Raw genomic sequence first — 14,029 nt, 5'->3', positions numbered from 1 at the left:
CAAACAAACCAAAAAAAAGGTAAAGTCTTCTCATGCTTTGTTGATTTCAAAAAAGCCTTTGACTCAATTTGGAATGAGGGTCTGCTATACAAATTGATGGAAAGTAGTGTTAGGGGTAAAACATACGACATTATAAAATCCATGCAAACAAACAACAAGTGTGCGGTTAAAATTGGCAACAAAAAAAACACACACATTTCTTCACACAGGGCCGTGGGGTGAGACAGGGATGCAGCTTAAGCCCCACCCTCTTCAACATATATATCAACGAACTGGCGCGGGCACTAGAAAAGTCTGCAGCACCCGGCCTCACCCTACTAGAATCTGAAGTCAAATGTCTACTGTTTGCTGATTATCTGGTGCTTCTGTCACCAACCAAGGAGGGCCTACTGCAGCACCTAGATCTTCTGCACAGATTCTGCCAGACCTGGGCCCTGACAGTAAATCTCAGTAAGACCAAAATAATGGTGTTCCAAAAAAGGTCCAGTGGCCAGGACCACAAATACAAATTCCATCTAGACACCGTTGCCCTAGAGCACACAAAAAAACTATACATACCTTGGCCTGAACATCAGCGCCACAGGTAACTTCCACAAAGCTGGGAACAATCTGAGAGACAAGGCAAGAAGGGCATTCTATGCCATCAAAAGGAACATAAAATTCAACATACCAATTAGGGTCTGGCTAAAAATACTTCAGTCATAGAGCCCATTGCCCTTTATGGTTGTGAGGTCTGGGGTCCGCTCACCAACCAAGACTTCACAAAATTGGACAAACACCAAATTGAGACTCTGCATGCAGGATTCTGCAAAAACATCCTCCGTGTACAACGTAGAACACCAAATAATGCATGCAGAGCAGAATTAAGCCTATACCCACTAATTATCAAAATCCAGAAAAGTGCAGTTAAATTCTACAACCACCTAAAAGGAAGCGATTCCCAAACCTTCCATAACAAAGCCATCTCTTACAGAGAGATGAACCTGGAGAAGAGTCCCCTAAGCAAGCTGGTCCTGGGGCTCTGTTCACAAACGCAAACACATCCCACAGAGCCCCAGGACAAGCAGCACAATTAGACCAAACCAAATCATGAGAAAACAAAAAGATAATTACTTGACACATTGGAAAGAATTAACAAAAAAACGGAGCAAGCTAGAATGCTATTTGGCCCTAAACAGAGAGTACACAGTGACAGAATACCTGACTACTGTGACTGACTCAAAGCTTTGACTATGTACAGACTCAGTGAGCATAGCCTTGCTATTGAGAAAGGCCGCCGTAGGCAGACATGACTCTCAAGAGAAGACAGGCTATGTGCACACTGCCCACAAAATGAGGTGGAAACTGAGCTGCACTTCCTAACCTCCTGCCAAATGTGTGACTATATTAGAGACACATATTTCCCTCAGATTACACAGATCCACAAAGAATTCGAAAACAAATCCAATTTTGATAAACTCCCATATCTACTGGGTGAAATACCACAGTGTTCCATCACAGCAGCAAGATTTGTGACCTGTTGCCACGAGAAAAGGGCAACCAGTGACGAACAAACACCATTGTAAATACAACCCATATTTATACTTATTTATTTTCCCTTGTACCTTAACCATTTGTACACTGTTAAATGTATATATACATAATATGACATTTGTAATGTCTTTATTTTTTTGAAACTTCTGTATGTGTAATGTTTACTGTTCATTTTTATTGTTATTTTCACTTTTGTATATTATCTACCTCACTTGGTTTGGTAATGTTAACACGTTTCCCATGCCAATAAAGCTCCTTGAATTGAATTGAGAGACAGCGACAGAGGGACAGAGAGAGAGAGAGAGAGAGAGAGACAGAGAGACACAGAGAGAGAGAGAGAGAGACAGAGAGACAGAGACAGAGAGAGAGAGAGAGAGACAGAGAGACACAGAGAGAGAGAGACAGAGAGACACAGAGAGAGAGACAGAGAAACAGAGACAGAGAGAGAGAGAGAGGGGGGGGGGGGGAGACAGAGAGAGAGAGACAGGGACAGAGACAGAGAGAGAGAGAGGGGGGTGGGGGGGAGAGAGAGACAGAGAGAGACAGAGAGAGAGAGAGACAGAGAAACAGAGACAGAGAGAGAGAGACTCAGAGAGAGAGAGAGAGCGACAGGGACAGAGACAGAGAGAGAGAGAGACAGAGAGAGAGAGAGAGAGGGGGGGGGGGGGGGGGAGAGAGACAGAGAGAGAGAGACAGAGAGAGAGACAGAGAGAGAGAGACAGAGAGAGAGAGAGAGAGAGAGGGGGGGGGGGAGAGACAGAGAGAGAGACAGAGAGAGAGAGAGAGAGAGAGAGAGAGAGAGAGAGAGAGAGAGAGAGAGAGAGATAGAGAGAGGGAGAGAGAGAGAGACAATTGTATAATTGCTGTTATGTAAAGTCAAATGACCAGGTTGAGTGATAAAGAAAACTGTGAACAAGACTTGTTGTGGTCATGGAATCATTCGACAGACAAGCAGTGATAGAAAGCAACAAAAACCAACAACAATCAAACAACATTCTTCCATTTGTGTCTCTCTGTGCCTTGACTGCAAAACATCTTCTAATCAAACGATGAGCTCATCAAAATGTGCTCAATGGAGACATGAGAGTAAAAAATGTGGCCACAAAAGGATCAAAGAAGAGAATTGGGGAGGAATTGGAGGGAAGGAGATGAGCGTTATACATCATTGTAGTTTGCTGTGTAACTGTGCTATGAGTGAAGGCCTGCAGGGAACACGAGACCACCCAACCAGAAAGCTTCTGGTTTCTGACAATGGCAGCTCCTAACCAGTTAGTTAGCTAACCCGCCTCTTTCTGACCACAGAACATTTCTGCATACGCCTCTTTCCTTCCTCCCTTGTTGGCGACATTGTTTGCGTACGGTTTGGCGGTTTGGTATTCCTTAGACTTACGACCTTGACTCCTCAGTTTTAAAAAATGATCCTGCAACAGCTGCTACTACCAACAGTTAAAACAGTGTAATCTGGGAGGGCTTGACTGGCAGGGCTTGACTGGCAGGGCTTGACTGGCAGGGCTTGACTGGCAGGGCATGACTGGCAGGGCTTGACTGGCAGGGCTTGACTGGCAGGGCTTGACTGGCAGGGCTTGACTGGGAGGGCTTGACTGGCAGGGCTTGACTGGCAGGGCTTGACTGGCAGGGCTTGACTGGGAGGGCTTGACTGGCAGGGCTTGACTGGCAGGGCTTGACTGGCAGGGCTTGACTGGCAGGGCTTGACTGGCAGGGCTTGACTGGGAGGGCTTGACTGGCAGGGCTTGACTGGCAGGGCTTGACTGGCAGGGCTTGACTGGCCATTTCATATTAAGGGGGTTTACAGTAACATGTGTTTCGTGTCGTGTTGTGGTCAACATCTTGGAGGACTATATCTTTGAATGAAGGACACTTACGTACTTTGGATTGCTCAAGCAAGGCCAAGGGCTCTGTCTCTTTGCTTCCTGTTTGTCTGTTAACAAAGGGACACACGGAGAGAGAAGAGGAATAGGAGTTAATCACATTGATTGATCGACTAGTTAGGTTCATTCTCACGTCCACACGTCTCTCTTGCATATGTTACTCACACAAGAGAACAACCAACGTCAACACACATTCATTCATGGCTTTCGGACAGACATAGAAACCAATTCAAAACCTATGCCCGCCTTAATATGCTACTGCTCCAGGGATATCTACATGACTAGGTCACACATCTTCAGTGTGTTCTGATTGTGTCTTCATAACAATGCAATGGACCTTCACCTCAGAGGGAATGGACCTTCGCCTCAGAGAGAATGGACCTTCGCCTCAGAGGGAATGGACCTTCGCCTCAGAGAGAATGGACCTTCGCCTCAGAGAGAATGGACCTTCGCCTCAGAGAGAATGGACCTTCGCCTCAGAGGGAATGGACCTTCGCCTCAGAGAGAATGGACCTTCGCCTCAGAGAGAATGGACCTTCGCCTCAGAGAGAATGGACCTTCGCCTCAGAGAGAATGGACCTTTGCCTCAGAGAGAATGGACCTTCACCTCAGAGAGAATGGACCTACACCTAAGAGAGAATGGGCTGTGTGCTCAAATTTTATACACCTGTCAGCAACGGGTGTGGCTGATGAATAGACGAATCCTCTAATTTGAAGGGGTGCCCACATACTGCTGTATATATACTGTATCAGCTCATCTGTAAAGAGTCAAGCATGTTTTCAACACATCTAAATACTGAAAGTGGTACAGGTGGAGCAAGAGATTCTATATTCCAATACCCACTGGACACAAACTGGTTGTGTGTAGTAAAGGAGAACAGGTGTAGGTAATGATGATTGCCAGGACCTGTGGTTAGTAGACGGGTGTTTCTTTCTATAAGCCTACAGCCTAGAGAGATTCTAGATTCCAATACCCACTGGACACAAACTGGTTGAATCAACATTGTTCATTTTCTCAGTGCCGAAAGAAATTAGAGGGAACATTGGTGACGACGCTGAATCAATGTGGAAAACTGATTCAATTTGCAAAAAAGTCATCAAAGTAAATCAAAGCATTTCGTCTTTTTTTCCCGCCTAACTTTTACCCTACATCCAGCGACATGGTGAAATGTTTTGTTGATTTCACATTAAATTCACGTTAGTGGACAACTCAACCAAATATAAGTCAAAACTAGACGTTTAAACTGAGGTCTTTGCCCAGCGGGTAAATATATAAACATAAATCTTAATGTGAATTATGTGGCAGACCATAGCAGGCAGCCACACCATTTTAAATATGTACCACAGATCACTCAACACAACCAGAAAGACGCGACGCATGACAGCTGGGTCATTTCAGTTTTCCCAACGCAACACTAGTATGTTCAAACCACAACTTGAACACATCGCTGGACTATCAAATGTCACCAAAACAGTCTCAAACAAAAAACAGTCACGAGGTCCTTTACTTAGACTGCTCCACCTGGGGAGTCAACACCTTGGCTTGTACACAGACCTCACATACCCAGCTGCTGTCTGCCTTAGGCCTAGTTCTGATGTCTGCATGTGTCTGCTAATACGTTTAGCCAAGATTCACTCTCAGTTCACGTCTATTAACATGTTAGAAACAACTAGCGACTAGCCTTAGAGGCTAATGTAACAGTTAGCGTCTCGCTGGAGGTTATAGTATCTGCAGAAAGTATTCACACTCCTTGAATTTTTCCACATTTTGTTTATTTACAACCTCAATTTAAAATGGATTAAATAGAGAGATTTTTTTTGGGGGGGGGCTGTCACTGGCCTTCACACAATACCCACGTAATGTCAAAGTGGAATGATCTTTTTCGAAATATATACCAATTAATTACAAATGAAAAGCTGAAATGTCTTGAGTCAATAAGTATTTAACCACTTTGTTATGGCAAACTTAAATCAGTTCAGGAATAAAGATTTGCTTAACAAGTCACATAATAAGTTACATAGATCAATGTTCAAATAATAGTGTTTAACATTATTTTTTGAATGACTACCTCATCTCTGTACCCCCACACATACTAACCTCGCTTTATTGTATTGGTGAGAGGTTAACATTTTTTTTTGGGGGGGGGGGGGGGGGTGATATTGGTGTCTCACTCATCATTATTCACAATTCATTATCCATAATCATACACATTCATTTAGAAGTGTTTGGAAACATATACTATTCATACAAGTGCCTTGCGAAAGTATTCGGCCCCCTTGAACTTTGCGACCTTTTGCCACATTTCAGGCTTCAAACATAAAGATATAAAACTGTATTTTTTTGTGAAGAATCAACAACAAGTGGGACACAATCATGAAGTGGAATGACATTTATTGAATATTTCAAACTTTTTGAAAAAAATCTAAAACTGAAAAATTGGGCGTGCAAGCCTGAAATATGGCAAAAGGTCGCAAAGTTCAAGGGGGCCGAATACTTTCGCAAGGCACTGTATATGTGATCCTGGCCTTCTAGCCTTAATTTCTCAGAACAAGAATAGACTGACGCGTTTCAGGCCATTTTGAGCCTGTAATTGAACCCACAAATGCTGATGCTCCAGATACTCAACTAGTCTAAAGAAGGACAGTTGTATTGCTTCTTTAATCAGGACACCAGTTTTCAGCTGTGCGAACATAATTGCAAAAGGGTTTTCTAATGAACAATTAGCCTTTTAAAATGATGAACTTGGATTAATTAGCTTGAAAATAAAACCTGGATTAGCTAACACAACGTGCCATTGGAACACAGGAGTGATGGTTGCTGATAATGGGCCTCTGTACGCCTATGTAGATATTCCATTAAAAATAAGCCGTTTCCAGCTACAATAGTCATTTACAACATTAACAATGTCTACACTGTATTTCTGATAAATTTGATGTTATTTTAATGGACAAAAAAAAAAGTGGTTTTCTTTCAAAAAACAAGGACATTTGTAAAGGACCCCAAACTTTTGAACGGTAGTGTATATATTTCCAACGACATTTCTCGCATAATTAATTTTACTAACACATAAAGATCCCACCTTGTCTAAGCGTATTTAGTTTTGTCGACATTTTGAACCTTTTTCTGTTTCCCATCAGGCCTGTCGGGACATTTTTCATCCCACATGTACTTTATATACATAAAAAGGTTGGATGGAAACCTGCTTACTGTCCCAATATGTTTGGATCTCACAGTACTAGCACATGTCTGAAGATGAAGAAATATCTGATTGATGATTCATAAAGTATCTGGAGAATTCTGTTTTCCTGAATGACAATGGTCCTTTTCAGCAGTGCCTTTAAGCTTGGAGCTTGAAGTCAATAATAAAGATCTAATTGTTTAAGCATTATGCTAGCCAACTGCTTTGGTATTGATATTTTCCAATTAAACTTTGCCATTTGTCTCGACAGTAAAAAGCTGAACCTTGGTACGTTGTATGTCAAGTGCCTTCCATCCGGCTTAGTTCACAATTCCTATCTACGTTTGAAGGTATCCACTTTGACTAGAAGAGGGTACTGTGAAACAAAGAAGAGTCTTTCCTCTTGAGCAAAAACACCAACTGGTGGACTGGATTCCTCACAGACAGGCATGGACTAGTGACAACCTGCCCCCCCCCCCCCCACCCCCACCCCCACACAGTCAAATTCTTTAAAGACAAGTTGTGTTTTTTTGAACAACTGTCATTAGTCTGCTGCCTCCTCCCTTGTTGTGGTGAACAGCTGAACTGTTCTTTACGTCCAAGAAAATTACAGAAAATAACTGTGTGTTTACAGTTTACAGACTCTTTCACTGGCAGTTGAAAAACAGAAGTAAAAGTTTTAGTAAACGGTGAAAAGGGGAAAATCTTTACAGGATTTTGATGTATTACTTAAAACAGGATGAACCGGTTTTTAGGATCAACTCCAAACACAAACCTTTGACCCATAAAACAGTTAAATTTGCATTGTGTTAACAAACTGCATCTTCGCTAGATTTATAGTTATCTATCACTCCGGTGTTCCGTTTGTGCTTACCCGTTTGAAGTTGCAGAAGAGCAGAAACCAAGCGCGTCATAGCTACATGTTGTTGTCTATAGCGAATAGCCACCTGTGAGCTAGGAGTTTGGTTAACGGATCCAACAAGTGTTTCTCTCTTTTCAAACCCTCATTAAAAAAGGTCTTTCATCACACCACCACCAAGCTAAAAACCTCTTCCTATCCTTACTGCTTTTATTGTTGGCGTAGCTAGCTAGTTGGTTGCCCGGCTACTGAAATAGATAGGCCAGTAGTGATAAACGCCAAGCGATACGAGGTTGGATTGTCACTGTGTTTGCATAGAGAGACTCAGGGTATGACAGCTGTCATTCATTTGTATTAATTTGCCTCCTGTCACAAGGGGGGAGATCAACATCATACCATAGGTAAGACGGTGAGTCTCAAGGAATTCCATAAACGTGCGTCTGTCTGGAATCCGTTCAATTAAGAAGATTTGGGTAAGATTTGGTTGATCTGATTTGCATTTGGTTGTTTTTATGTCTGTTTGGAAACATTTCCTGACCACATAAATGGGCTCTTGCCACGATTGCTATTAATTAACATAGGAACATGTCAACCTTGACTTGGCATTGACTTGTTACACGGGCGTCACAAATCCAAAACACTGTGTACTATTGGTCACACCTACATGGTAAAGCACCATTAGGCAAAGCAACGCGACTGGAATAACAGTTACAGAGATGTTCTGAGAAACACCAAAGTCACTGCTTCAGGTTGGTTTATAAAAGGAAACACTACTGTTTTAATGATCACAATCACTGCAGTGCACACAGAGGAGAGGCGCTAGCTAGCTTGCTAAAGGGAGTGTGGGGCATGGGGCCTGGGCCGGGAATTAGACTGACTAGAATATTGATTGTACCCATGAGTGTACTGTCAAATTTTCCCCGTTCTAGTCAGTCAAACAAATAGATTGATTTCTATGTGCCTCCAGTCTTACCACCATCTCAGTGCTAGCTTACGTGCTAAGGGAATGGAGAAACGGGCTAGGCTACAAGTCCCACCTCAGGCAGTGCTAGCTTTTTTACATTTACATCATTTAGCAGGTGCACTTATCCAGAGAGACTTACAGTAGTGGGGGCAACAGGCTAAACGGCTGGGTGTTGTGCTCTACGGGGCTGAGCAGGACCCACCCTGGGCTGGGTGTTGTGCTCTACAGGGCTGAGCAGGACCCACCCTGGGCTGGGTGTTGTGCTCTACAAGGCTGAGCAGGACCCACCCTGGGCTGGGTGCTATGCGGTGCAGTGCTGTGCTACGAGGCTGGGCCCCACCTTGCCTCGAGTCCTGTCTCAGTGAAGGTTGTTTGCTTGCTAAGAGCTTGTAGCAACAGGCTACAGGGTTAGACACCCTAGCCTCTCAGTGCTTGCTAGGTTGCTAAGAGAGCAACCAATGGGCTAGGCAACAGGCCTGGGTGTTGTGTTGTGCTCTACAGGGCTGAGCAGGCCCCACTCTGGGCTGGGTGTTGTGCTCTACAGGGCTGAGCAGGCCCCACTCTGGGCTGGGTGCTATGCTCTACAGGGCTGAGCAGGCCCCACTCTGGGCTGGGTGCTATGCTCTACAGTGCTGAGCAGGACCCACTCTGGGCTGGGTGCTATACTCTACAGTGCTGAGCAGGCCCCACTCTGGGCTGGGTGCTGTGCTCTACAGGGCTGAGCAGGCCCCACCCTGGGCTCCAGTCTCACACATTACTTGATAGCGCTGTCAGGCCAGCTGGACCGGAGCCCAGTCTCTCCTCTGTACCTCTCCCACAGTGACTAACTCCAAAGAAATGACCTCCACTCACTCTACCCAGCCTCTCTGTGTGCTGCCTGCAAACTCAGAGCATGTCAGCACAGGGTCCAGAAACAAAACAGAATCACTTTTCTTTCTTTCTTCATTTGGTTGCGTCATGTTAGGCAACTACAATCATCGTCACTGAATGGATCTCTGTACCTGATTGTGCCAAGGAGCCGTATAGACTCTCCAGTTTGGTAAACACCTAGAGAGTTAGTCTCGTATCTGGTAAACACCTAGAGAGTTAGTCTCGTATCTGGTAAACACCTAGAGAGTTAAACTCGTATCTGGTAAACACCTAGAGAGTTAGTCTCGTATCTGGTAAACACCTAGAGAGTTAAACTCGTATCTGGTAAACACCTAGAGAGTTAGTCTCGTATCTGGTAAACACCTAGAGAGTTAGTCTCGTATCTGGTAAACACCTAGAGAGTTAGTCTCGTATCTGGTAAACACCTAGAGACTTAGTCTCGTATCTGGTAAATACCTAGAGAGTTAGTCTCGTATCTGGTAAACACCTAGAGAGTTAGTCTCGTATCTGGTAAACACTTAGAGAGTTAGTCTCGTATCTGAAAGGAACCTAAGTTGATTGATTGAAGACAACTATCAAGAATAGATTGAAAAGTGGTTCGTGATAAAGAACACTAATCAACAAACAATGAAATACTGGTGAGTGGCAAGATTTGGTTAAGGATCTATGGACTCTGGTCTAAAGTAGTGCACTATGAAGTGCATAGGGTGCCATTTGGGACACACAACCTAAGCTAAGGAGAATAGACATACTGAATTATCCCAATGCTATCAAACAGAATTGTCTCAATGTTTTGCTCCCCCCTTTGTTTTTGCATAAGGTTTTGCATAAGCAAATGTGAAAATGTTGTAGATCGACAGAGGCCAATGTGATTCAAACACCTAGAGAGTTAGTCTCGTATCTGGTAAACACCTAGAGAGTTAAACTCGTATCTGGTAAACACCTAGAGAGTTAGTCTCGTATCTGGTAAACACCTAGAGAGTTAGTCTCGTATCTGGTAAACACCTAGAGAGTTAGTCTCGTATCTGGTAAACACCTAGAGACTTAGTCTCGTATCTGGTAAATACCTAGAGAGTTAGTCTCATATCTGGTAAACACCTAGAGAGTTAGTCTCGTATCTGGTAAACACCTAGAGAGTTAAACTCGTATCTGGTAAACACCTAGAGAGTTAGTCTCGTATCTGGTAAACACCTAGAGAGTTAAACTCGTATCTGGTAAACACCTAGAGAGTTAGTCTCGTATCTGGTAAACACCTAGAGAGTTAGTCTCGTATCTGGTAAACACCTAGAGAGTTAGTCTCGTATCTGGTAAACACCTAGAGACTTAGTCTCGTATCTGGTAAATACCTAGAGAGTTAGTCTCGTATCTGGTAAACACCTAGAGAGTTAGTCTCGTATCTGGTAAACACCTAGAGAGTTAAACTCGTATCTGGTAAACACCTAGAGAGTTAGTCTCGTATCTGGTAAACACCTAGAGAGTTAGTCTCGTATCTGGTAAACACCTAGAGAGTTAGTCTTGTATCTGGTAAACACCTAGAGAGTTAGTCTCGTATCTGGTAAACACCTAGAGAGTTAGTCTCGTATCTGGTAAACACCTAGAGAGTTAGTCTCGTATCCGGTAAACACCTAGAGAGTTAGTCTCGTATCTGGTAAACACCTAGAGAGTTAAACTCGTATCTGGTAAACACCTAGAGAGTTAGTCTCGTATCTGGTAAACACCTAGAGAGTTAGTCTCGTATCTGGTAAACACCTAGAGAGTTAGTCTCGTATCTGGTAAACACCTAGAGAGTTAGTCTCGTATCTGGTAAACACCTAGAGACTTAGTCTCGTATCTGGTAAATACCTAGAGAGTTAGTCTCGTATCTGGTAAACACCTAGAGAGTTAGTCTCGTATCTGGTAAACACCTAGAGAGTTAAACTCGTATCTGGTAAACACCTAGAGAGTTAGTCTCGTATCTGGTAAACACCTAGAGAGTTAGTCTCGTATCTGGTAAACACCTAGAGATTTAGTCTCGTATCTGGTAAACACCTAGAGAGTTAGTCTCGTATCCGGTAAACACCTAGAGAGTTAGTCTCGTATCCGGTAAATACCTAGAGAGTTAGTCTCGTATCTGGTAAACACTTAGAGAGTTAGTCTCGTATCTGAAAGGAACTTAAGTTGATTGATTGAAGACAACTATCAAGAATAGATTGAAAAGTGGTTCGTGATAAAGAACACTAATCAACAAACAATTAAATACTGGTGAGTGGCAAGATTTGGTTAAGGATCTATGGACTCTGGTCTAAAGTAGTGCACTATGAAGTGCATAGGGTGCCATTTGGGACACACAACCTAAGCTAAGGAGAATAGACATACTGAATTATCCCAATGCTATCAAACAGAATTGTCTCAATGTTTTGCTCCCCCCTTTGTTTTTGCATATGGTTTTGTATAAGCAAATGTGAAAATGTTGTAGATCGACAGAGGCCAATGTGATTCTTCTACAGTGCATGGTGTGAAAAACCTCAAACCGTAAAGCATAACATTGATCAATAATAAATCATTTTATTGAAATGATTTACATTTTGTTTCCAAATGCTCATCAAAATACATCAACAGATAAGGACTGTATACATGGTAATGTATACATGGTAATGTATACATGGTAATGTATGTTAATGGTAATGTATACATGGTAATGTATACATGGTAATGTATACACGGTAATGCATACAAATAAAACTCATGGAATATAAAGGAAGGTTTTACATCTTCCTAATAAGTCTGAGGTGGTTTTAACCTTCCAGACTTGAAATTGTATCTGCTCACCACCCAGGGCTTTAACTTGAGAAATAAACTTAGTTAAATGCACTAAAGGGGGAAAATGGGTACATATTGAAGATGTGCATGCTCATCCCCAGAATCTTTTCACTTGTCTATTTTCAAATGATAAAGAACATTAACAACTTCAAATGAAACATATTCAACAAGAACCAATATCACTCCCTTAAAACACAACCCTATGGAACAATCCTTGGATAGCTTTTGTGAATTCGCCAATAAATTGGCATATAAACTATAAATGGGAAATACATTGATTTCCAAAACAGAATTTAAATTTAAAAAATTGGACTGACCAAAATGCAGAGTGTACAAAACATTAGGAACATGACATTAGGAGGGGGTATAATGGTGCTGGAGGAGATGGAGGATAAAAAAAAATAAAAAAAATAAAAGGATTTACTTCAGATACCAATCAAGGCCCAAATCCCCGTCATTCGCATGAAGGAGAGACAGAAATATAGGGGTCGTAGGTCAAGGTGCCTTGAAAGCATCTGACAGCGAGTGGGTGACCCACCTCTACCATCAGTTATAATAGCCAACGTGCAATCATTCGATAATAAACTGGATGAGCTCCGACTATCCTACCAACGGGACATTAAAAACAGTAATATCTTATGTTTCACCTAGTCGTGGCTGAGCGAGGAGGCAGTGCTCCTAGTGGCCAGGGACTTTAATGCAGAGAAACTTAAATAAGTTTTACCTAATTTCTACCAGCACGTTACAACATGAGGAGAAAAAAAACTCTAGACCACCTTTACTCCACACAGTGACACGTACAAAGCTTTCCCTCAACCCTCCATTTGGCAAATATGACCATAACTCTATACTCCTGCTTCCTGCTTACAAGCTCAAACTAAAGCAGGAAGTAGCAGTGGCTCGCTTAATACCAAAGTGGTCAGATGACGCAGATGGTAAGCTACAGTACTGTTTGCTAGCACAGACTGGATTCTTCCAGACGGCATTGTCCTCAATGCACCACATCAGTCACTGGCTTCATCAATAAGCGCATTGATGACGTTGCCCCCACAGTGACCATACATACATACCCCAACGAGAAGCCGTGGAACTCTAACGGCTCTAACGGACTCTAACATGGACGCTTATAAGAAATCATGCAATGCCCTCCGACGAACCATCCAACAGGCAAAGCGTCAATACAGGACTAAGATTGAATCCTACTACACCGGCTCCAACGCTCATCGGATGTGGCAGGGCTTGGAAACTATTACGGACTACAAAGGGAAGCACAGCTGCGAGCTGCCCAGTGACACGAGCCTACCAGACCAGCTAAATTACTTCTATGCACACTTCGAGGCAAGCAACACTGAAGCATGCATGAGAGCACCAGCTGTTCCGGACTACTGTGTGAGTACCAGCTGTTCCGGGTGACAGTCTCTATAGCCGGTGTGAGTAAGACATTTAAACAGGTCAACATTCACAAGGCCGCAGGGCCAGACAGATTACCAGGTAATGCACTCCGAGCACACGCTGACCAAGCGTCTTCACTGAAATTTTCAACCTGTCCCTGACCTAGTCTGTAATACCAACATGTTTCATGCAGACCACCATAGTCCCTGTGCCCACGAACACCAAGGTAACCTGCCTAAATGACTACCGACCCGTAGCACTCACATCTGTAGCCATGAAGTGCTCACATCAACACCATTATCTCAAAAACCCTAGACCAACTACAATTTGCATACCGCCCCAGCAGATCCACAGATGATGCAATCTCTATTGCACTCCACACTGCCCTTTCCCACCTGGACAAAGGGAACACAGCTCAGCATTCAACACCACCATAGTGCCCTAAAAACCTGCAACTGCAACTGCAACTGGATGATGGGCTTCCAGTTGGTAGGTAGCAACACATCTGCCACCCAGATCCCTAACACTGCACTCCCCAGGGGTT

The 14,029-nt window shown here is 43.2% G+C and overlaps 1 protein-coding gene across 8 annotated transcripts in view; it reads right to left on the bottom strand.

The window, feature by feature from the left end:
• ahnak (AHNAK nucleoprotein) overlaps nt 1-14,029 on the bottom strand; it is a 71,600-nt gene that overhangs the window by 39,548 nt on the left and 18,023 nt on the right. For 3 of the 8 annotated variants that reach the window (XM_031789520.1, XM_031789522.1, XM_031789519.1), the window contains exon 2: nt 3,421-3,472. The exons of 2 other annotated variants lie outside the window; for them this stretch is intronic. The gene's annotated coding sequence lies outside the window, so the exon portion shown is untranslated. Of the gene's footprint in view, nt 1-3,416; nt 3,473-14,029 lie in introns of all 8 variants that reach the window. 3 more of the 8 variants (XM_031789524.1, XM_031789523.1, XM_031789521.1) reach the window with 1 other exon arrangement.

This window comes from Oncorhynchus kisutch, linkage group LG15 (assembly GCF_002021735.2).
Source record: "Oncorhynchus kisutch isolate 150728-3 linkage group LG15, Okis_V2, whole genome shotgun sequence".
Classification (NCBI taxonomy): Eukaryota; Metazoa; Chordata; class Actinopteri; order Salmoniformes; family Salmonidae; genus Oncorhynchus; species Oncorhynchus kisutch.
This window is presented reverse-complemented; position numbering and strand designations above follow the sequence as displayed.